Below are 23,920 nucleotides of genomic sequence, written 5' to 3'. Positions count from 1 at the left end.
CAAAAGAAAAAAGAAAAAAAAGATGCAAAGAAGAAAAAAAATCCCTAAGAAAGCAATTTCTCACCTTCATCACCACAAGTATAAACAATTTCATAATCTCTTCACCTCCTCTTAATTAACAGATACAAATCCCATAACTCATCTCTAACCTAGGCAAATCCAATCAGTAATGTCTTCTCCAATCCAGGTGTCAGCAAAAAGTCCAAACAGAGCCCTAAAATAATAACATTAATTAACATATATAAAACTCCGCATTCCACATCTCAATTCTTGGCTATGCACTAAAACCACATTTAAAAGGCATAAAGTGGTCCCAATATCCTAATATAAACAAAAAAAGTTTAGCATGACAGAGGGACCATTTCTCCTTTTAAAAAGCAAGCTCACCAATACCCCTTCTTCTAGAGTAATTGTAGGGAAAAAAGCTTAAACACTATATTAACTGTAAGCAAACCTAATACACAACATTTTTCCATTCCAGATGCCAACAGTTCCAAAGAGAATCACCCAAATAGCAATATATCCCATTCTATGTCTCAACCATTAACTATAAACAACCCCCCATTTAGCAAATATAAAGTAATCCCAGTATCCTAATACAAACAAAAGGCTAAAATTTAACATAACAAAGAGGGATAATTTCTCTTTTAAAAAGAACAAGTTCACAAAACTTAAAAAGACAGTTAAATACAGAGCCAGTTTAAATGCTGTCAAAGTAGGACGGATAAAGTAACTGTAAGGGAAAAAGCTTAAACACCGTGTTAAATGTAAGCAAATCCAATACACCTAATTTTTCCAGTCCAGATATCAGCAAATCCAAAAAGTACCACCCAAAATAGCAATGTCCCATTTTAGCCCTGGTGAAATAAGCCAACTTTGTGTTCCTTCTTTTTGCACAAAGCAATCTTGCTCTTTAATCCATTCAGATGGTTGTTGAACCTTGTTTCTAATTCCTTCAGTATTTTATACAGCCTCTCTTGTAAGTCCGGCAAAAAGAAATTGTTCCAACTGCTCTCCAAGATGGTCATTTTTATTCCTTCTTAATTTTTAAAGCCTCATCCAATTTCTTCTTTATATCTGATGACAAATTCTTATTCAAATTCTCATTCATGTTCTTGGGTAGACTTGCATATCTTTTTCTGTGTAGGATCTTCTTCTGGGAACAGGCTGTTCCCCAAAAAAACCCACAGCATAGCTGACATAATTAATTCAAAGTCCCTTATGATGGAAGACTTGAGTGAGGAGGTCCAAGGTCATGGGGAGAGTGAGAAGAATCTCAAGCATCCCCTCAGCCCGCAGGCTGAGCGTGGGAAAGCCAAGAGGATGAGACTGGCACCACCCTAAGGAATTCGGAGTGTTTAGTTGCAGTCTTTGGGGATTAGTGTTAGTTTGGCAAGATTCTGTCTAGTAGGTGTAAGCTAATAAAGTAACCGAACTGTTCCAGAATTGTCCCGCTGAGTTTCTTGGGCTGAACCTAAAATCCCTGTACAGTTCAAAGATATCTCTGAACGCCATAATAAGTTACTTGTCTTATTATGTCTCCAATATCAAAAACAGTTTTTCTTTCCCACAAAATGCATTTAAGATTACTTTCAAAGTCTTACTATTCAAAATCCAATATTCCAACATTTCCTGAGTCCTTAATCTGTTTAAAACTTTCTAGCCAAAACCTTGTCTTGCTTTTTGCTGTTTATTTTAAATTCTTAAAGATTATAAAGATATACCTTCATTTTCTTATTTGAAGGTTTGAAGGTACTCACCTGGTGTCCTCAGTCTTGTCACTTTGAAGGTGTCAAACTTCTTTGAAGCAGTTAATAGGCAATTTCCGAAAGTGGTTAGTAAGGGAAGTGCGAACACAGCGTTCTTTGGAAAGGCTCCATTTGTGGCTAGAGCAATTATGGCAAATTCCCTCATCTCTTGATTTCTCCCACCCTCTGGAAACCAGTGTCTTGCAGTGTCCTCGCAAGGAGTAACCATAAAGAAAACAGCTTGTGATCTTGTATCCTCTCTTTGTCCAGAGAGGGTCAAAGGAGCCAAACTACTTGTCAGCTCCCTGTTTGTGGCAACAAACATCAGCTCAGCTTTTCGCGGAGCCATTTTCAGTCCACTATCTTCCCTGGAAATCATCTGTTTGCTAATTAATGTCTACTAGATTTTCTCTGCAGATTTAGGCTGCCTGTAACTTTGTTCAGTTATCTTACTTCACAAATAGCCACTCATCAAGCATTTATTGGGGAGGGGGGAATCTTATGTTTATTGTTACTTCAGTGCTGTATTACCACTATACTTCCCAAAACAATTTCAACCTGATCACCCTGGTTAACTGGAGACAATTATTTAAAGACCTAGTCCCAGGGAAGAAGAATCTCAACGCATCTACAAAGCAACATGGTGGGGAAAGTTGTGCTAAAGAATAAGTGTAATTGACATCCATGAGGCTTGCTTTTAAGTAAACATGGATAGGATTTGGCTGTGAAATTACTTTTAAAAATTTGAGATGGACTAGTATTTTTAGCTTTTTTTAAGGAACCCCCTTCAAAGGGGGAAAACAGAGAACTTATTTCTTCACCTCTTAAGATCTTTGCCCCTGGTGGGTATAATCACCATAGAAGGCAACCGAACACAGTACAGGTAGTCCCCAGTTTAAGAACGAATTCTGTTCCCAAGGTCTGTCCTTAAGTCAAATTTGTACGTAAGCTAGAATAGTATTATTGTGTAATACTGTACAAGTAGTATTGTGCAATTAACTCGAACCATTGTGTATTTAACTCAAATTTTGCTACAGTTGGCTCCGTTCTTAACTGTGGGTCATCTGTAACCAGGGCGTTCTTAACCCGGGGACTATCTGTACAACAATTGCTAGATTTGTTGAATCAAAGCTTGCATACCGTGGTTGCTTAAATACATTTCTCAGTTCTAGCACAACTAATCAGAGGTACACATTGTGGAACATGATTTTCCCAACTAAGGTTAGCAGAGAAGTTAGTACAGTAATCAGATAATTATCAAAAGGTGTCTTGTAGCTCCTTGATTCCAGAAAGGTTTCCCAATGTGAAAAAGACAGTGAGAGAAGAAGCAAGCAGAAAAACCAGCAAATAAATTAGCAAGCCATAGAATTTTTCACACTTTACACATTTTTTAATGAGCTCCTTTTCCTCTCCTGTTTTATAATCTAAAGGTATTGGACTCTGACCACCTGGTTTTCATCAATCTTGTCATGGAATGTTGTTGCAGTTTAGAAGACAATTTAGAGATGGTTCTAGTTGTTCTTGGACAGTTTTTGTTCCTGGAAGTTCATGTCCTGACTCTTGGTATTTTATCCATCAGACATACTTTGATGTTCTCTGGTCTTTGGCATATCATGCTTTAGTCCCTCTCAGCATGATGTTGCCCAGCCTACTCATATGTGTTATTGTAGGAAAAAATAGGGGATACAAGGGATTTTCTGAATGAAGGCAGGAAATAAATGGAAGGACACTGATAAATGCAGTGCATCTTTCATACCTACTAAACAGGAATGCAGAATTGTTAAGAATATAAATAATATTAATTTACTCCATCCCTAACTAGTCATTTGACGAAGCCACTTCTTTTAAAATAAAGCCTGGATTTAAATCTCTTAAGATAGAATTTATATTTCAGGATAGATATTTAATTTTATTCTCATTTATCTGTAATTAAAATCATAACTGAAATAATGCATTGTAATTAGAACATTTTAAATTGCTTTGCTTTGTAGTGCCACGGCCTGTATTCGGATATGTCTGTAGTGATCTGACCTTTCCTCCCCAATTAATTTAGCAGAGTGTAGCATTCCATGGGATTTTGTAGGCTATAATGCCATAAAAATTAATTAATGTGAAAGAATGGCACATTGTTGATAAATTGATAAAAGCCAAATTAGTTTTATCTTGCGGCCGGTTGATAGCTTTATTTCACTCAGAGGACAAATGCATTTGTAAACATGCTAATTTCACTTGTGCTTGGTGGTAGCATTGTAACCCTTTCAATTTTTCACTCCATTGTGTTCATGGAAGTAGGTCTGTTTCTGTAGCCTGCCTTGCAATCTATCTTTAGGCCTCCCTATAAATAGGGCGGTAAAATATGAGCACAGGACAGGAAGGCCTGGCGCGATATGGTTCATGGGGTCACGAAGAGTCAGACACGACTTAATGACTGAACAACAACAACAAAAAATATGAGCAAAATACAGGTTCAGTAGCATTTTAAAATAATAACATTGGCTGATTATACTTTAGCCCCATGGCAGTTAAGCTGTGGGATAGTGAGGGATTCTAGTCTATATAAAGTCGATATATAGCAGGTAGGGTGGGGAAGCTTAGATGTCAATACGCTCATAATAACCAGATTTTCAGAATCGAGAGAAGCTGTGCAGGGTCAGAATCAATATCTAGGTGCAATGGTGGAGTAGGTGAGGCTGAAACTATGAATAAGACTTACTCTTTCTGGGAGTTAGGGAGGTTGCCTGCTCTGGACCAAGTACTGTATGTCATTTGGAGATCTTCCTGAATCTATTGCTCTCAGTGGAAGCCAAAGTGTTTTCTATGATAAGGAGTACTTTTGTCCTGGTCTGGCTGGCTCAAATAACTTTAGATAAGGATACACATATTGCTCTACACAATTGATAACCTCGTTGGGGTTATTGTAAATATGCTTTATATGAATTTGCCTCTGAATTTGACCAGAAGCTGCAACTGATACAGAATGCCATAGCAGGGTTGTTAAAAAGGTAGTCTGTAATGGATACTAGACAACCCATGACCTATTGGGTCATCGTTTCAGAGATATTTCCTTACCTAAACAGAGAAACAGAATGACCAAGGGCAAAAAAACAGCGGGAGTGTGAGTGACTTACAACTTGCTGCCGGCTTCCCCATTGACTTTGCTTGTGGGAAGCTGGCAGGGAGCATCAGAAATCTTCTTCCTTCCTTCCTCCCTCTCTCCCTCCCTCTCCCTCTTCTCCTTCTCCTCTTCCTCTTCCTTCCCTCCCTCCCTCCCTCCCTTTCCATATATAATATAGCCTTGCACCATTTACCCTCCCCTCACAACTCTCAGGAGAGCCCTGGTGAAGCCTCCTCTTCCTCCTTGGCTGACCCATGGAACTGTCTGCTACTGGGGGGGCTGCTGGGGGGAGATGGCACAAAGGGGGCTGTGGACCCTGAGGAAAACTGTACTTCTGCTCCCCATTCTGGCATGTCCCCAAGGGCCCCCACCCTCGAGGGAGAAAAAGGGCTCACTTGTTTACCACCAGCGCCCCCCTGCCAGCCCTACCTTGCCAGCAGGCATCCAAGTAGCTCCCTTCTCCTTCCCTCAATACCCACCCCGTTAAGAGATTTCAAATTTCTGCCTTGTTTCTAAAGCAGCCATCATCACTTGCCCATTTGGCCTTGCCGCCAGCCAGTTGGGCACAGGGGACAGAAGGAGGTGGGAGAGAAGTCAGGGATACACCCATGATGATCAAGTGACCTGGGCTGGCTGCAATGGTGCAGCTGCACAGCAGTACTGAAGCTGCCACAAATTTCCCAAATTTCAATCCCATAGGAGTAATGGGTCCCAGATTTTAGACACATTCTGTAAGTTAGCCCATTTGAGGTACCTAGGTTCAAAAATTGTTGCCCTATGATGTACTGTTTCACCCAGTTGAAGGTTACAGACATGGGAGTTTTAGTCACACCTCTTCTAAATAAGCTGCAGTGACTGCCATTATCTTAACGAACCAACTTTTGGCCCTTCAGAGCTGGAGTTGGATAGAATACCTGATTATTTTTTTTTCCTTTATGTATCAGCTTGGTCATTAAGATTGAGTTGGAATGTCCTCTTGAGAGTGCTGTGTCTGTTAGGAATTCACTATATAGCAATTAAAGAGAGACCGTTTTCAGAACCTTCACTGTTCATAGTTGGCACCAAAACCTTTTTTTTTCCTCTTGAATTTGTGCTGCTGTTCTTTGTGTCTTCTGCTGCCCAGCTAGGTGCTAGTACCTAGTCAAACTTCATTGATCACAAAAGATGGTCTGGGAGTGAAGCCACCCTACTAGAGTGGTACTCCTCCTTCCTGAAGGGTTCTAATCAGTGATAGTCAGGAGGTAAAGGTTAGGTCCGAGGCCCCTTGAATATGGAGTGCCCCAGGGTTCAGCATTCTCTTCACTCTTCTTCAACATCTAATGAAACTGCTTGGGCAGATCATCTGCCAATACAGAATTAAATGTAGTGAATAAAGAGGATGACCTTGAAGGACAGAGAGAAGATCCATTACCAAGACAATGATCAGATAAATGAAACTTGAGCCCAAGCCAAGAAAGTAGTTTGTGAAAATGTCTCAGGTACGCCCCCCTCCTGCACCTTCATGGAATTAAAAGGAGGAGGAAAGGAAGCACATTCAGACTTGCAAGATTCTGTTACTAAAGCTGTTCTAATAAAAGTAGCCTTAGGTGCACACAATGTCTGTTTCTTAGTCTGGTCTACCTGATGGGGCTGACATAAGATATCTTCAGTATGCGGAGGATACCCAGCTTTACGTCTAAACTCCAGGCCAACTGGTAATGCAGTCAAGGTGGTGTCTCAGTGCCTGGAAGCTGTTAGGGTTTGGATGGGGAAGAAAAAGTTAACCCATGCTATTCCCGAGATTTCCATTTTTAGTACTGGATGGAGTTGTGCTTTCCTGTGCCAAACTGATTTGTGATCTGGGGGTCCTTCCTGGCTCTCAGGTCCTGCTCAAGAAGCAGGGGGGAGCATTGGCAAGGAGGGCCTTTTCACAACTCCATTTGCTGTGAAATGTACAACATATCCTGAAATAGGAGGTACTTCTCTCAGTCACTCATGCCTTAGTCACCTAATGTTCAGACTATTAGAAAGTGTTTTATATGGGGCTGGTCTTGAAGACCATTCAGAAGCCACAGCTAGTCTAAAATGTAGTAGGGGACACTTCACAATCTGCTCATGTGACATTTACTTTGACAGCTGCTTTGGTTACCAGTTGGCTTCCAGATGCAATTCCAGGTGTTGGCTGTCTCTTTTAAGGCCCTTCATGGCAAATGACCTGGAAATTTTGGGGACTGTCTTCTCTTAACTGGTTTTTCTTATCAGATGGAAGGGGCCCATTTCAGGTCCCTTCACTTAGAGACTGCCATCTTTAGGAGCTTTGAAGGTGGTTCTTTTCAATTCCTGTCCATCATGTTTGGAATAGCATTCCCATCATGATCCAGATGGCCCTTACTCCAGATGTGTTTCAGCAAGGCCATCAGAATTTGGCTTTTCAACAGGACTTGGGGATGGGGGAGAATGTTGTGGGCTGCTTCCTCCTTTAATCCGGAGTTTAATGGAGTTTTATTTATCTTTGGTGCTGTGTTTTATATTGCATTGTGATTTGTGTTTTAGCCCCTGTACGTAAATAGGTTCTATAAGCCACTCAGAATCAGTTTTGACTGGAGCATCATATAAGCCCTGTAGATAAATAAATAAAATAAAGTAAGGGGGATGGGGTAGGTCTGGTTTGTATTTGGATAGGAGACTATCAGGAAATACCAGGGCTGTAGACTAGACTGAGACGTTGAAAAAAACAACAACAGAAGAATGCAACTGCAATCCACTCCCAAATTATTGCTGAAAAAGCTATGTGTACATACCTATGAAGACAAAAGAAACTGAACTCAGCATTAAGGAGAATGCCCTATCTTTTAGCAGTTATATATTTGTTGCCATGCAAATAATGTTTAATCCATTGTAATTCTTTTTTTTTTTCAATTCTATATGATTGTTTCTATCTTGTGTAACCCATTATTGAAAAGTGGGTAATGAATTTTGTAAATATAAATAAAGTCGGTGGGGGAGAAATGATTTGACAATTATAAACAAGGTACATCTTAAAAGGCTTCACCTGCTATTTGAAAATCATGGTAAAAATTAGATTAATCACATTCCTGAAGACAATAAATGGATAAGTATGTATAATTTAAATTAACAGGGAACTGCCACATGGCTATTTCATTAGACCTATCAACATGAGTTCTACTTTTAAGCATACTTCTTTAGAAGAAAGTTCTGCTAAATTGAATGTGACTTAGTCATAATGTGCAGAATATTGCATATTTAGATGATTGAGCCCCACGTGGCTGGTTTTCTGTTTGACAATAGTCAAACATTTGAGAGCCAGTCTGATGTAGTAGTGAAGGTGCTGGCCTAGAAACCAGGAGACCATGAATTCTAGGCCTCTTTTAGGCATGAAAGCCGGCTGGGTGACTTTGGGACAGTCCCTCTCTCTCAGCCCAACCTACCTCACAGGGGTGGTTGTTGTGGGGAAAATAGGAGGCAAGAGTATCAGGTATGTTCGCCACCTTGAGTTGACCAAAAATATATATTAAAAAAGGCAGGATAAAAATGTAATAATAATAAATAATGAATCAAATCTAAGTGATCACAGAGTGCTTTTAAAACCTACAACTTAATGTACAATAGGATATATCCTTAGATGCAGAAAAGTGCAAATTGCTGTCACTATGCTTTGCTTTGGAGTAGTCTTCATGTAAATAATAATAATAATAATGATGATGATGATGATGATGATGATGATGATGATGATGATGATGATGCTTCAATTCTATTAAGAGCCAGGTGTGCCAAAATCAGCATACAATTAAGGTGCACATGTGCCTCTTGTGTAAATAGCTGTTGGCAGTAAATAACTGCTAGTAGATAGATACTTCATACAGATTAAATTGTGCAGTTATTTCTTTCTAGGTTTATTTCTGCCATCTGTCAGTTTTCATATATATATATACAGTATATAAACCTATACAGATTTGGCATGAGATGTTTTAGAACATCTAATCAGTTTTGCCATAACCAAAAGATTTGTTAAATAATGCAGACTGTGGATCTCACATGGAAAAGATTGTAGAAAGAATTGGAAGTTCTAAATATTTATGCTGATATCAATGGAAATATGATCTTATATGCTTCCCTTCTGCTAAAAAAGGCAAAGCTTGCATTTTTTTTCCTGATGTTATGTAATTTACATGTCAAGCAGAAAGCAATAAGATTCTCCTTAACTGGAGAAAAGATATTGGCAAAACTATATACCTGTTGTTGTTGATGGACAAAGCTTCTCAGTCCATCCACTCTTTTTTCATATATTTCTTTTGCAACTTGATTCCCATTTTTTCTCCTTATATCACCAAACTACCTTAGTATATTTCTTTCATACTGGTCATTCAGTTTCATGTTCAGTCCACATTCATTCATTACCCTATCTCTATGCACTTCCTAATTAACGCATCCCCACTGCATTCAGCTGTTAAGTTACTCCTCATAGACCTAACTCTCACATATAACAAAACAGGCAGAAACACACACTTATACACAGCCATTTTTGTTTCTTCCAACATTTATTCATTTCTTGCAACAGACCATGTACTAGGAACCAACTTTCTAGCAACATTTGCAAGTCTTAAAATGTGTCCATCCTTTCTCACACACCAATAAACATTTTACCAAGATATACAAATTCATCTCCTTGCTCTAAATTTTGCTATTTAGTTCCAAAGTGCAATCATTCATTCACTTCATTTTCCCTGTCGGTTACAACTACCTTGGTCTTTGTTATATTAATTTTCCGATCCATACACCCTGTTGCATCGTACAGTTGAACATTTACTGGAGAACAATTGGGTTCTCAGGCAGCAACACAGCATTGCCTGCATGCAAAAATAGACATTCACACTGCTAATCAACACATCTTTAACCTCACCATAAGAATTCTTTATACATTTATCCATAAATATATTAAATGATCAAGGGGACATCCTTCCTCACTCAGTGTTGAACCATTCACTAAGCACTCCATTTATTCTCAAGCAGGCTTTATTTCCATCGTATGTGGCTCTTATTATATTCAGCAGTCAACCTCCACATTCACACAAAATGTTCCATGAGTCTAGCTTGTTAACTTTACTGCATATTTGGTCTGAATTAGGAGACACACAGTCGGCTTTCTCATATTTCTACATTTCTCCTGCTAAAGAGCAAAAATCAGACAAAGTTTTATTGTACTTCCCAAAGTTTGTTCATTGTCACCTCTCATTCCCTTTCAGTCAGAATTCAACCAAAACACTTTTCTAAGGAGATTAACAAACTAATTATTTTGTCATTTTTATGTTCACTATTTAATAAGTTATTTTTTCCTCTTTGGAAAAATAACATTTTTCTTCCCTTACACAGTGGTAAGGCAAGGGATACAGTTTTCACACATAAGAGAAACAAGTTCCACAGCCATTCCATAAACAAACCATGTTGGTATTTTAACGTTTATCCAGTTTCACTGTCTATACTTGTAGCCTTACTATTTTTCAACATTATCACAGCATTTACAACTTTCTTTTCATAAATTCTTTTCCTGGATACTAACATTTATAGTATCCATTTCAATTTTACTTTTTCACAAACCACTGTCATCCGCATACAAATCTCTGAAACATTCTAGTAATCCCACATTTCCCTTTCATCCTAAATAATGTCACCATTTTTATTCTTCAATCCATTCATTCTTCTAAGGGTCCTTGTTTAGCCCTTTCTATTGAAATTGTTCTTAATCTTAATTATTCTTTGCTGTCTTTAATGACATACTTTGTAGTTATATATTTTTTGTCTATGAACATTACACAGTTCAAATTGTATGTATGTGTGTGTGTTGCAGTCCTGATTTATAAAACTACTGGGGTTTGCCTAGTTTAGATGTAAACTGTAAAATAGTATTTACTTTTCTAAAAATAATGCTGAATCTTCCAGAAACTTTTAAAAAGTTTTTGTTAGGCTTTTTAAAATCTTGATTGGTTTGGCAAACCAAAGGATGAATGCTAGTTATAGTCACCAAAGTTATTGTAAGTTATACATATTTGTCAGGAGTGGCAAAAGAGAAAAGGGGAAAAGTTCAGTTGAATAGAATTTGCAGGAGTGAGATCTAGAAAGAGCTGTTAATATTATATGATCCTTTCTGTAAATATATTATTTAACCAACTGAACTGGACTTGCCTTTTACCTAACCATATTATCAGTAATTCTTTTGTAGTGCAGTTCTGTTATATGTCTTTCTAAAAGTAATCTCATTGAGGTAAATGCAACCTATTTCTAGGAAAGGGAGCATTGACAGCCCTTGGTAATCCTACAAGCAGGAAATATGTTTCATTTGAGTTCAGTGGAGCTTAACGAAGCAGACGTATGCAAGATTTCATTCTTTCTTTTTACAACTTACAGTAATGCATGGATTCTTTTTTTAATCTCACAGTTGATTCCCTAGTCTTCAAGATGTTAGCCTGATAAATTATTATATGCTTGTTAGAAAAACAGCTGGATATCACTTACTCTAAAAATAGGTTGTTATTTTAGGAAGACCGATTCTTTCTTTGGAAAATAATTCTAAAACCTCTCAGTTAAACCCTATATTTAATCAGCAGGCTATGTTGGAAGAAGACAACTCCTGGTATGAAATGAATCCTTCTAATTTGCTAAATTATTCAAAATAATTGACAGTACATTTAACTACTTAACAACTTTGAGACCACTTTTCTACAAAAATCCTGCTGTGCCAAAATCTTTATTTTTCCAAGTTCTGCACAATTCTCAACACTTAATTGAGAATTATGAATAGTTTTCTTCTGTATACTCAGGATGATTTATGCCCCCCACCCCATTTCCGAATCAGAATTAATTTCCCAGAGAAAGTACAAGACAATGAAAAGGTGAAAACACGGAGATCAAAATGATGTGCCTCTTCCTACTCTCTTGATTTAACATTGTTCATGGATAATACTAATAATGAAGATAGAAGAAAGTTTTCACTAGAGTAGTATGCTGAATATTCATTAAGGTCAAATAGTGAGTTGGATTAAATTGTTGCTTTATGTTGAGGGGTATGTTATATGGATGAGGGAAGAAAGAGCTAGGCTAATATATCACTAAGCCATGAATTGTCATGAATATATCACAGTTGGCTAGGTTTACACCACAAGCTTAGTCATGGTTTATGAGTTACAATGGCTGAGTTCACACATCATGAACCAAAATGCCAGATGAACCATTTTATAACTTAGCATTGTATGAAAATGCTAAATGAAAAGAATCCAGCCACTGAAAGTAAAGGAATATCTACTGAATCATAGGCCGCATCAGATCTTAAGAGCACAGGAAGCATCCAGGAAGAACCATTTGAACTTCATTTGAGAACCACTGCTAGCAAAACATCTGGATCTGATTGATTGATTGATTGATTGATTGATAACATGCCATCAAGTCATTGTCAGCTCTTAGCAATCACATACACAGATTTTCTCCATGATGATCTGTCCCTAATCTGGTCCTTCATCTCTTCTAACAGTGTCCCCATTGTTACTGTAACTGAGTCCATCCACCTTGCTGCTGGTCGTCCTCTTTTTCTCTTTCCTTCCACCTTTCCCAGCATTAGAGCCTTCTCCAGACTCCAGATAGGTCTTTGCATAATGTGTCCGAAGTAGGATGATTTGAGCCTTGTCGTTTGTGCCTTGAGTGAGAACTCTCGATTGATTTGTTCAATGATCCGTTGGTTTGTTTTCGTGGCTGTCCATGGTATTCTCAGAAATCTTCTCCAACACCAAAGTTCAAAAGCACCAATACTCTTCCTATCTTTCTTCATCAAAGTCCAACTTTTGCTTCCATAGAGTGTCACGCATACCATGGTTTGCATGATTCTGATCTTTGTAGGGTATAGACACATCATGGCATTTAAATATCTTTTCCAAGGGCTTCATGGCTGCTCTATCAGGTGCTTGCCTGAAGCATATTTCTTGACCTTGTTTTTTTTTAATTAATCAATTTATTTTTTTATCGTATTTATATAGCCTCCCATCTCACATAAAAGTGACTCTGGGCGGTGTACAATAATTAAAAACAATAAATACATAAAAAGTCACAATTAAAAATAACTATAAAAGAAGGGGATGATATTAGTAAGGGAGCCATCACAAAATCTCCCCAGTCCCCTGGGACCCCCATTCCTGATAACATAGCCAGGTCTTGAGGGACTTGTGGAATGTAGACAGGGATGAAGCTAATCTCACTTCTGGGGGGAGAAGATTCTACAAGGCAGACCACAGCAGAGAAGGCCCACCTCCTGAGACCCACCAAATGTAACTCCCTGGCAGACAGGACCCACAGCATGCCATCTCTGCCAGACCTGATGGGGTGGGCAGATGTAATTGGGGAGAGGCAATCCCTCAGATAACCCAGCCCCATGCCATGAAGGGCTTTAAAGATTAAATCATTGCTTAATTCACCAGGGGCAGAGATGTATAATTGGGTATCATCAGCATACTGATGATACCTCACCCCATGGCAACGGATGAGCTCACCCAGCAGCCTCATGTAGATGTTAAATAGGAGATTTAAGTGGTTGATCCCAAAAGACAAAAGCTATCCACCACTTTGATACCTTCATTTTCAATTCTAAGGGTTGTTAGAATTGTTCTATCTGTTCTCATTAGTTTGGTCTTCTTTATAGTTAATTCTAGTCCCATTTTTTTCACTGTGCTCCTTGATGATACTCTGATTTCTCTTCTTATACCCCTCTAGCTTCCAGGGAAATCAGAATATCATCAGTAGGAGTACTGAAGAAATAATCTCCTTAACACAGGGATAGCCCAGCATCATCTAGGAGAGAGGGGGGCAGATGTAGAAGTCATCCTTGCTCCAAATAGACTTATTCCATGTGTGCCCTTTATTGTATGATGGTACAAATGACACTTTGTTGGTATTATAGACTGCTTATCAGGATACAAATCCATGAAATGAATCCAGTACAGTAGAAGAAAATATATGTAGCTCAAGGTTGAACTGTTGGGTTCTTGGTACTCTTCGAGCTTGGCTGTTTTCTTGCAGATGTTTCATTATGAGGCTCAGTGACATCATAAATTGCGGGAATGAAATATCTTCAAGAAAATAACTAAGCTCAGAAAGTACCAAGAACCCATGAAATGAATAATGCATCCAAATCAGGAAAGCAAGGAGAGTAATTGTGGGAGAAAGTTATACTATTGGCCATTGTAGAGATGAAGACTTTGCTAGGGACCAGAAAACCATTTTAGCCATTGTAAGCAGGGTATCTGGAAGATGTCCCAAGCAGAACTTCTGAAGAGGAGTATTTCATAATTAGGACCACAAAATGCATATGCATGCAAATAAAAATACAATACAGCATTTTGTTTGTTAAAGCTGTTGTTTTCCATCAAATGATGTACAAGACAGCTAACAGCAATAAAATGCAAAATAATATTTAAATGTCAATCAAAACTGCTTCTAAGGTCAAGGGTTTGGCTGAACAAAAACACTTTTGCATGTTGGTGGACATCAGACTGGACCAGGGGGAGTTCCTGAGCCTGAGGAAAGCTATCAAGAAGTTCTTCTCTTAAATTTTCACCAGAGATGCTCCAGATGTTAGAAGGAAGCTTTTCAGACATAGGCAGCCTTGTACAAGAGCCACATTTCTTCAGACATATCTGCTTAATTTTAGATCAGTAGCAGCCAGATTTCCTAAGAACTACTTAGGAATATGTGTGTTATATATTCCATAAAAGAGGCCTACAATGGTTAACTATAACTCTACCCCCAGTGCACCCCAATTAGCCATGTTTACTGAGACTTCTGGGACAGTGGTTCTACAATATCTGGAGCTCCACAGGTTCATTAGCCCTGATGTTTCATGCATGGAGGTGAGATTTCATGAACAAAGAAAACCATTTTCTTTAAATGCTGCATGTTAAATGATTTCTATATTGCATTGACATCACTAGTAAATATTTCCTGCATCCAAAGTAGTCCTTGACAATTTTCCAGTGAATCTGAAGGTGATTAGATAGGTTAGGTAGATAGGGGCAGCCCCTGAGTCTCCTTTGATTGCTGAAAATGAAAGGCACAGTTTCCCTCTATCTTGGGGCAGGGCGCAGATGAAAACTATCACGGAAACCTTGAAATAGATGTACTAGTTAAAAAAAAACAAGAAAATCCCAAGTGTTCTATGATTGCTGGAGAACATGAGAAAAAGCAAACGCTTTTATGATTTGCAACAAACTATGCAGAAGGACAGGGATAAAAATGAATAAAACCATGCCTGCTGTTTCTGTCCTTCTGCCAAGTTTCTTCCCTCAGACCCCTGTTAAGCACAGAGAGCTGGAGGAAGAAATGTGGCCTTGCTTTGGTTTTTCAGAAGCTTTGATAAGGGTAGAAATAGCTAGGAGAAGCCCCTGCTGTTTCTGTGCTTATCTAAATGACTGCGTTCAAGCAGTTTTCTCATCAGGAGCAAGGGACATTCACCCTGTGCAAGTGACATAGTTGATGCTTGCAACTATTCTTCTCTGGTAGACTGGTACTTTCACTAAAAGTTGGGAGGACTAACAGAAAAAAATGATGTTGCCTTTCCCCTTAAATTTTTAAAACTCAGCAGGAGAGGAAGGGCTATTTATGAATATTAAATAGGCCACAGAGGAGATATCACAGTTAGAAGACTTGCATTCCACCAATTTGAATTTGCCACTGTAAAGATGTTCCTTTTTTTAAAATCAATTGATCAGAGGCAAACCTACATATAAAACTAGTTTTCAAAAGATAGATTGGTTGCTCTGTTAATGAAATAGTTTTGTCAGTGCAATCAGCCACATTTTTGGAAACCTTTTGGTAAATGTCAGATACAATAGTTTCTTGAAGACTTGAGCAAAGATTGCAGAAACTGCTAAAAAGTCTCCCTACTTGTAGAGATTAAGGATGTGCTCTGGATTTGGGTGACTCTTGACTCAAATTGATATGATGGCCAGATCTGGCAGAGGTCAAAGCAAGACAAATCCTTCAGAGCAGTGTTTCTCAACCTTGGCAACTTGAAGATGCATGAACTTCAACTCCCGGAATTCCCCAGTCAACATGCTGGCTGGGGAATTCTGGGAGTTGAAGTCTATGCATCTTCAAGTTGCCAAGGTTGAGAAACACTGCTTCAGAGAATCTCAGGGGCAGTCACTCTGTTAGACATTATCTAAATCAGTGTTTCTTAAAGTGTGATCCTAGGACCCCTGGGGGTCCCCCAAGACCCTTTCAGGGTCTGCAAAATCAAAATTATTTGCCAGCCTATGTTGAAAAATAATACAATATTAAAATCCCATCAAACAATCTTGAGAAGCGGTAGCAGCAGCAAATGCGTCAATTTTAATTTTTGATGTGGTAAATATTGATGACCCCAACAAAAGCTCTTTTGGGGTCTTCCATAATTATTAAAAGTAAGAAAGGGGTCCTGAGAGAGAAAAGCATAAGAGACACTCATCTGAACCAAAGCACTTCTATTCCCTTTCCCCTACCAACATCACTCAACTGATTTTGGCTTCCCTGCAGCAGAGCATTCATGAGTTTAGCTTAAATGTCTGCGTGAGGAAACCCTAAGTGCACACCAGCTCTTCCTACAAAAGAGACCAACATAGCTAGAGCTACGTAGGTGGCAGGTTCTGGCTTTGTAACACTTGGCATCTCTTTGAGTTTCTATACAATATGTGTATTCCCCTAAGATCCTAATAGAGTGGGGAAAGGAGGAGGGAGGAGGAGGGGTTCTCCCTTCCAGTCACAATGAATTATTTTAGTGAGGCTTTCCAATCATAGCTCTTCAGGGAAGGGAAGTTAAAATGATAGATCATAGGACTAGCCTGGAGCTCATTGTTCTTTGTTAGTCTTCATACCCAGGAGCAAGAATATTAAAGGAGTCTTGTGAAAAGCTGTGGGACTGTGAAGGTGTAAGCTTAGAAAATACTGAGTGTTCATGTCCTCCTGCCACTGTTTGTTCCAATCCATCATCCACCCCATCCTATCTCATTTTGTGCCGTTGGTGCCAATTATGTGGAAAACAAAACCACCTTTGCTATTTTTCATTCATCATAACTCCCTACTCCAGCACCAAACCACACATTTTGCAAGATGCTTGCCTAGAGAAATGGCTATGATATATGCAGATCCTGCATTGCCCCCCAGTCTATGTAGGGGAGAAAGGAAAAACAAATAACTCCCATTTTTCCAAACTTCTGGAAAAAGTCTCAGCTAGGGCCTGATATTTAAAAACAATGAGAGAAATATGCATAACCTTTTAAAGAACTCCAAAATATAAACACTGGTTTTTGCAATAAAATGAAATCAGAACGTTGTGCTCTATCCTCTCTGTGTGAGCAAGCTTTGCCAGCAAATTTCACTGAATTCTAATTAGTTTTTTAAAAAATGTTATCAACACCTCTCTTTAATTTTTAAAAAGTTCTATGCACCTTTCTGCATGAAACTATTAGTATTAGTTTTATATCTTGCCTTTATTTTGTGAAGCTTAAGGCAACATTTGTAATGCTCCTGCCTCCTGTTTTTCCCACAACAATAACCCTGTGAGGTAGGTTGGCTGAGAGAGAAAGTCACCCAGCCCAAAGTCACCCAGCTGACTTTTACGTCTAAGGGAGGACTAGAACTCAGAGTATCCCAATTTTTAGTCCAGTACCTTAACCACTGCACCAAACTGGCTCTCTGTCTATTTCCTGTTCATTTTCAGTGACAGTAAATGGAAGATTCAGATTCAGGCCCCTAGCTGGTTTGGTGGCTTCCAATCAAGTCAAGCTAAACCAACCTGTTTTTTGAACTGCCAAACCGGGTTCCAAATTGAATTCCATTGTCTGGGTACATCTGCTTCGTGGAGATGGGTGCCCAGCGGTTGGAATGGAGAACCTTGTTTATCAAGCCCTCAACACTGATCAGGAGAAAGCAGTGGGATTCAGTTTTCTTACTGGGAAACTTCAGAGTTGAAAAAACTGTATACTTATACAGGGTGTGCAATGTTGTCACAGCAAGCCAAATGCTGTGATGTTATAATAATTGCTGGAGAGTTCTCTTCTGCCACCTCCTCAGGGGGTTTCAAAAAAGGCCAGATGGTGGTCATGGCATTGTGATCAAACTACCACCCAAAGAAAGGAGGCAGGGCTTTGTTGACAATGCTGTGACTACCATCTTGAAACTTTGGATATCCCTATGAACACTGCTGCCTGTGTTCCTATCCCCACCCCCACCCCCGCTTCTTTCTTTCCTGAAGCTGGGTATGTTGAAATAACACAATCAGGAGCATTCAGACCAAACAGGAGACTTATTAGCAAATGAGGTAACTGCAAGTAGCCCTCGTTCAGCAACTGCCTCATTTACATATGACAGTGATGAAAAAGTAACTTTGCAAGTAGTCCTTGCATTTACGACCTTTGCAGATCTGTAAACCAAAGGGAAAGCTGAAGTAAGAGCATAAGCATAGTTGCGATATCACTTACCGACGCCTTCACTTGATGACCGACTTGCCAGTCCCAGTTGTGGTCTCTAAATGGGGATTATCTATACTAAACTCTCCTTTGAGTCAAGCTCAATTCCTGGTGACTTCATGGGTCAATCCATGCATTTTTCTTGGTAGGAGCCAGAAGTGATTGCCACTGCTACTTTATTTTTTTTTGTTTTGAATTAATTTCTTTTTGTTAAAAAAAAATTAAACTAGAGCTTAATACAGGTGATCCTCGCTTACCGACTGCTCGTTCAGTGACCATTCGAAGTTACAGTCGTGCTGAGAAAGGAGATTTATGACCAGTCCTCAAACTTGCGTCCTGTTGCAGCATCTCAGCATCCTGCGATTACGTGATTGCCACTTGTGACCTTCATAGCTGGCTTCCAACAGGCAAAGTCAATGGGGAAGCCAGCAGGAAGCCACAGGTGGTGGTCACGTGACATTGAGCTTAACAACTGCACAGGATTTGCTTAACGACCACAGCCAGAACTGGTGGAAGAACTTGAGTGTCATCCCAATCAAGCCAGTTCAAGTAGCTGCTCTCATTCAGCGTTTTTGTTGTCGTGTGGCAGCAGCTTGAGAAAAAAGCAGATGGCAAACTCCATAACTCTATCACTTCCACCACTTTTGACAGAGAGAGAGAAAAGAAGAGAGAGAGAAATGACACAACTGAATGAAAGATAAGAAATGGAAGTGAAATATTGTTTGTTTGAAGGCAGGGCTAAAGAAAAGAGGCATGGAGAGAACAGTGTGGACCAAAGGTGCTCTCCAAATGAAACAAAACAAGCCAACAAAAAACCTGTTCAGCCAGTGACCCAGTTATGCTCAGCTTCCTTGTTTTCTCCATGCCTGTTTGTATGTTTTTTTCTTAAAACACCAGGTGATGTTCCCCTGGCTAGTCCTGAACTTTATTTCTTTCTTCCATCCCATCTTTCTTTCTTCTCTGTTTCCCTTTCCATCCCTTATTGAAGATGGAGGTAAAATGGCTAAGAGTAACTCCAGAATAATTACCTTGGCAATTGGCCTGTTTCCTGATTGTGCAAACAAGATGTTGTCTTTTCTAGAGCTGAGATATAATCCTTTTTTTCTAGACAGATTATTTTGTAAGGAACACAGATTTCCTCTCCTACTGTCTTAGCAGTTGTCAGTTGGTGAGGAAAAGCTCACAGTCATTGTTTTTCTTCATATGATCCAGCAAATATAGCCCTCTGTCTTAAAAATATGTATAACACACCAAGAAAATGGTTATGTCTGATTTTATTTCAATTCCATGGATGGAAGACAATAGAAACATGAAATATATTTAACTTATTTTAGTGTTTCTTTTCTTATATCTGTATTTCAGGGGTGTCCACACAATCTTGCTTCTTTCCTCAATCTGATACCCCCTTTGGCCACCTGTCCCCCCTCCCCCCAACCATTATTTTGTCATTAAATAATAAATTGGCCTAAATAAATGCAGATAACTAAGAACAAAGAAATATGTTAAGAGCAAAGAGACAATAAACTGCCTAACATTTGGAGAAGAACAGATAAATTAATTTTCTCATTTACTATGATGTACACTGTACCACAAACGTCCTGTTCAAATATTTCTAACTAAAATTATTTAACATCATCAAAGCAAAGTGAAAACAGATGGGAAAGTTTGCAGGTGACAAAGCTTTTTTTCCTTCTAATCACCTAACAATGTTGTAAAATTTCCCATCTTCCCAGACTGTTTCTTGAAAGATAACTGCAGCTGTATATGTTTAAGTCCCATTCTAATAATGGGATGATCCACGTTAGCAACTGTCCATACTGACTTCAGATTGTTACACCTGGCTCCTTCATAAAGGGAAAGTAGGGTGGCTAACGGAAGCAACTGATTCAGTATCTTTATATCCATTTGTTTTACAAATTATTTGGCTAAGAAAGGTTTAAATTTACTTACCAATATGGCCACGGAGCAATACAAAGGGGAGAAAGCAAGATCGGTGGTAAAGATCCAGCAGATCCCAAATCCTGCTGGATTCATTCATTCTGGCAGGGCAGGTGTAGGATGGCATCTGGACAGAAAGAAAAGTATTCCAGCTGCCAGCCTAGTGTACTTTTGAAGATTTTCCTGGACTAACAAAGCAGTAGCTCAGAAAGATGAAAGCTCTTGATCTGATGAATGTGCATGAAATGCTTTGCTTATGCTTGCAGCTCCCTGAAAAGGATGAGTAATGTACCATAGTTGAATGACCTGCCCTTGAAAATGCTTCCCTGATCATGCTGACAGGATGAAATTAGCTTGTACTTACAGTACCGTATCGGGTTGCCAGGCTAAGCTTCAAAGAAATCTAAAGGGAAGAGGGCAAAAAGAAAAGCTTAATCCCAGATCAGTTGGGATCCCATTCAGTTGGTGAAGTGCTGCAATGACTTTGGTTCTGGGCAATCAGGAGAATTCTGCTTTTTAGGCAGAGGTTGACATTGACAGTTAGATTGCAATCATTCTTTCTGGATACCATGTAATAAATAGCGCATTTTGCTTATTATTTCTTTATTTTCACAATACAGGTAGTCCTCCTTTAGTGACTGCCTCATTTAGTGACCATTCACAGTTACATCAGTGATGAAAAAGTAACTTTGTGACCAATTCTTGTATTTATGACCTGTTTTGGCGAACAAAGTTAAAAAGGGGCGGGGGGGTTAAGGGCATATATAAATGATAGGAATCAACAGTTAAAAAAACAAGTATACCAGAAGTGCCAATCACTTAACCTAAAACTCAAATGTCCACTGGAACAGTGCTACTTTGTGTTCTTTTTGTAATACGTGTAGTGGAGTAAGAGTAGGGGCAAGCCACATTTCTAGGGAAAGTGTGTACCATAAACTGGAGGCCACCAATGAGAAGACTTGTTGCCTGGGCAGTATCCCACGAACCTCTCAAAATAATACAAAATTAGCATTTATCAGTTTAATTGTTAATTTGGGAAGAAAAAAAGGAGAGGGGATGCTCAAAGTTTTAAAAGGAAAAAGAATAATCCAATATTGAATCCAATTCAGAGTAATGTGGCATCCCAGACTTCTATAAGGACCCACTATGGCAGCTGCCAGGAGTGGTTATGGGTTCTCCATGTCCACTAGACACTGACTAGGTTCTGTTTCCACCTCAAAATCAGAAGACTGGCTATCTTCACTTCCTGGAGGGGTATTAGAGCAGGAAGAGGCACCGTGGTTTGTTATTATCTGCTGCAGTGGGCTGCATTTATAGTGGCTGATAACAGCTTTGAGGATAATTGCACTAGGGGTTGCATTATAGAATAAATCTGGTGTCATTCTGATTGAAATATCTATTCCTGCTTGACAATCAGCATTCCCACTTTTATCTCCCATTCTGGTAGTGCACTGGAGGAATGGGGAGGGCTTGGCATCTGCCAAAAAGAAGACCTGGTTTCTGGTGTGCCTCCTTTCTACCAGTAGTGATGTGAACAGCAAGCAGAGTATTGTTGATTTTTTTTGTGCCAGCAAGAAAGAGGCTTTCTGCTCATGGACATCTCTTTCTGTGGCAGAAGATCCATGCTGTTTTATGGTCCCTAGGACCCCTTTCCAGAGACCTAGAATTTCAGTCCAGATGTATTGCACATGACAAACCTTTGTAGAAAAGTCTACAAAACCAAAATGAGCGAAAGGACAGCTGTGCAGCGATTAAGCACAGTTTAACTAGGAATTATTGTATTTCACTGGGAGAGAGTGCTAGAACAGCTGCCGGATCATGGAAGGCTACCTCTGTGCTTTATTACCATAAAATAATTGGGTGTCAGGAAGCATGTTAGAATTCTAATAAGTAAAATGGGACTTAGAATCTAATATGTCAGAAACAAAATGCCAGACTTTGTCATTTTTAAAAATGTCCTAGAAACTTGTTCTCTTTCATTATCATGAAATATTTAAACACACACACACACGCTCGCGCACGCGCACACACACACAGACATCTTTCTCTTAATCTCAGGTTGAGGGTCACCACAATGGTATGCCCAATAGCAGCCAGTTAATCTATTCAGAAAGCCAGCCTGACAGGAGTTGTAGCTGCGTCTGCAGTTGTTGCTCACCACTGGACATGTTCCTCTGTTTAATCTTGCTTTCTATGCATTCAGCTTATTGCTTACTAACTGACAAATCTCCTTTTGCAAGGATGAAAAACAACATGTGGCAGAGAATACAGCTCCTGTGAAGCCCTCACTGCTTTGGACATGGAGCAGAGGGTGAGGTTAAGAGCTAAGTCTCATTCATACCTTTTCAGTTTTATGAATATCAAACCATCAAGTTTGCTGCTTGCGAACCATCACAGAAATGAAAGTTGATGTGCAAAACCAAAGTAAAAGATGACAATGCAAGAAATCCTTGTGGGTTGTTGTTATCGTTGTTGTTATTGTTATTATTAGTTTTTTATCCCATCTTTTTTTTAAAAAAGGCAGGGAATATACCTAATACTCCCTCCTACTTTCCCCACAACTACCCTGTGAGGTGGGTTGGGCTGAGAGGGAGGGACTGGCCCAAAGTCACCCAGCCGGCTTTCATGCCTAAGCCAGGACTAAAACTCACAGTCTCCTGGTTTCTAGCCCAGCACTTTAACTACTAGACCAAACTGGCTCTCAATCATTCACAAAGCACAAGGCACAACTGTTAGTTCGCAGAAGAGTTTGTAGCATTCCTTCAGCAGTATACGGCGTATGAACATTTCTGCTGGATGAGGTCATGATCCAGCATTTTGTTTCTCAGCGTGGTCAACCAGATGTCTTTGAGGTACTTGTTAGCAGGTGACAGAGACATGGTTCCACCATTGTTCTTTTACAGATGGTGTTTGGAGGCATGTTGCTCCCAGTTAGGAGGTGCATTGAGTCTTTAAGACCAATAGCCTTTGACAGACAGGTGTCCCATGAATTTATTTAATCCGCCTTTAAAGTTGTCCAGTGGAATCACCATTGCAACATATTGTGGCAATGAATTCCACAGGTTAATCATGTGCTCGTTTAAGAGTGTAGATCCCTGGTTCTGATGATTTCCTCCTTGCTCTGGTAAAGACAATAGTTTCAATACTTTTAAAAACTTCTTCAGAAGAATACTGAGGGTTTATGAAATTCTTCAGCAGAAGCACTGAAATCTAATTTGAATGGACAGGTGATTTCATGAAAACTTAACATAGATTGTCCAGTAAACTATGCCAGACCTTCCAAACTGTGTTGCACCAATTACCATAATTCCCAGACAGCATGGCTGGAAATTACAAAGATGATGTCTAGCACATCTGAAGGAAATCAGCTTAGAGGAAGCTACTTTATGGAATATTGTGCTTAACAAAATTTTGATAAAATAATAGATGGCACAGTACCAACTTTTTATAAGACTTATGGTTATCTTTTCCCAATCCCAGTATTGTTCTTGCTGCCTTTGTTTTTATGTTGGAGATGGCTTTATTCTATTTAAAGTTATTGTTTTGTGCTTTACTTCTTTTTATGGTTTTAAATTGCTTCTCTAAGTTGCTAGGGGAATCTTGCTTATTGTAAGTAAGTACATAAATAAATGATTTCC

At 39.2% G+C, this 23,920-nt stretch overlaps 1 protein-coding gene across 6 annotated transcripts in view; it reads left to right on the top strand.

Moving 5' to 3' along the window:
- The window catches only part of HSPBAP1 (HSPB1 associated protein 1), a 62,356-nt gene that overhangs the window by 2,815 nt on the left and 35,621 nt on the right, over positions 1-23,920 (top strand). For 2 of the 6 annotated variants that reach the window (XM_007437185.4, XM_025172516.2), the window contains exon 2: positions 22,523-22,593. The exons of the other annotated variants lie outside the window; for them this stretch is intronic. The gene's annotated coding sequence lies outside the window, so the exon portion shown is untranslated. The remainder of the gene's footprint in view (positions 1-22,522; positions 22,594-23,920) is intronic. 6 annotated transcript variants of the gene reach the window in all.

This window comes from Python bivittatus, unplaced genomic scaffold (genome assembly GCF_059951505.1).
Source record: "Python bivittatus isolate LINGU-HERP-01145 unplaced genomic scaffold, Pbiv_v1 ctg000480_np1212, whole genome shotgun sequence".
Classification (NCBI taxonomy): domain Eukaryota; kingdom Metazoa; phylum Chordata; class Lepidosauria; order Squamata; family Pythonidae; genus Python; species Python bivittatus.
The sequence above is the reverse complement of the archived record's forward strand: the minus strand, read 5'-3'. Positions and strand labels throughout refer to the sequence as shown.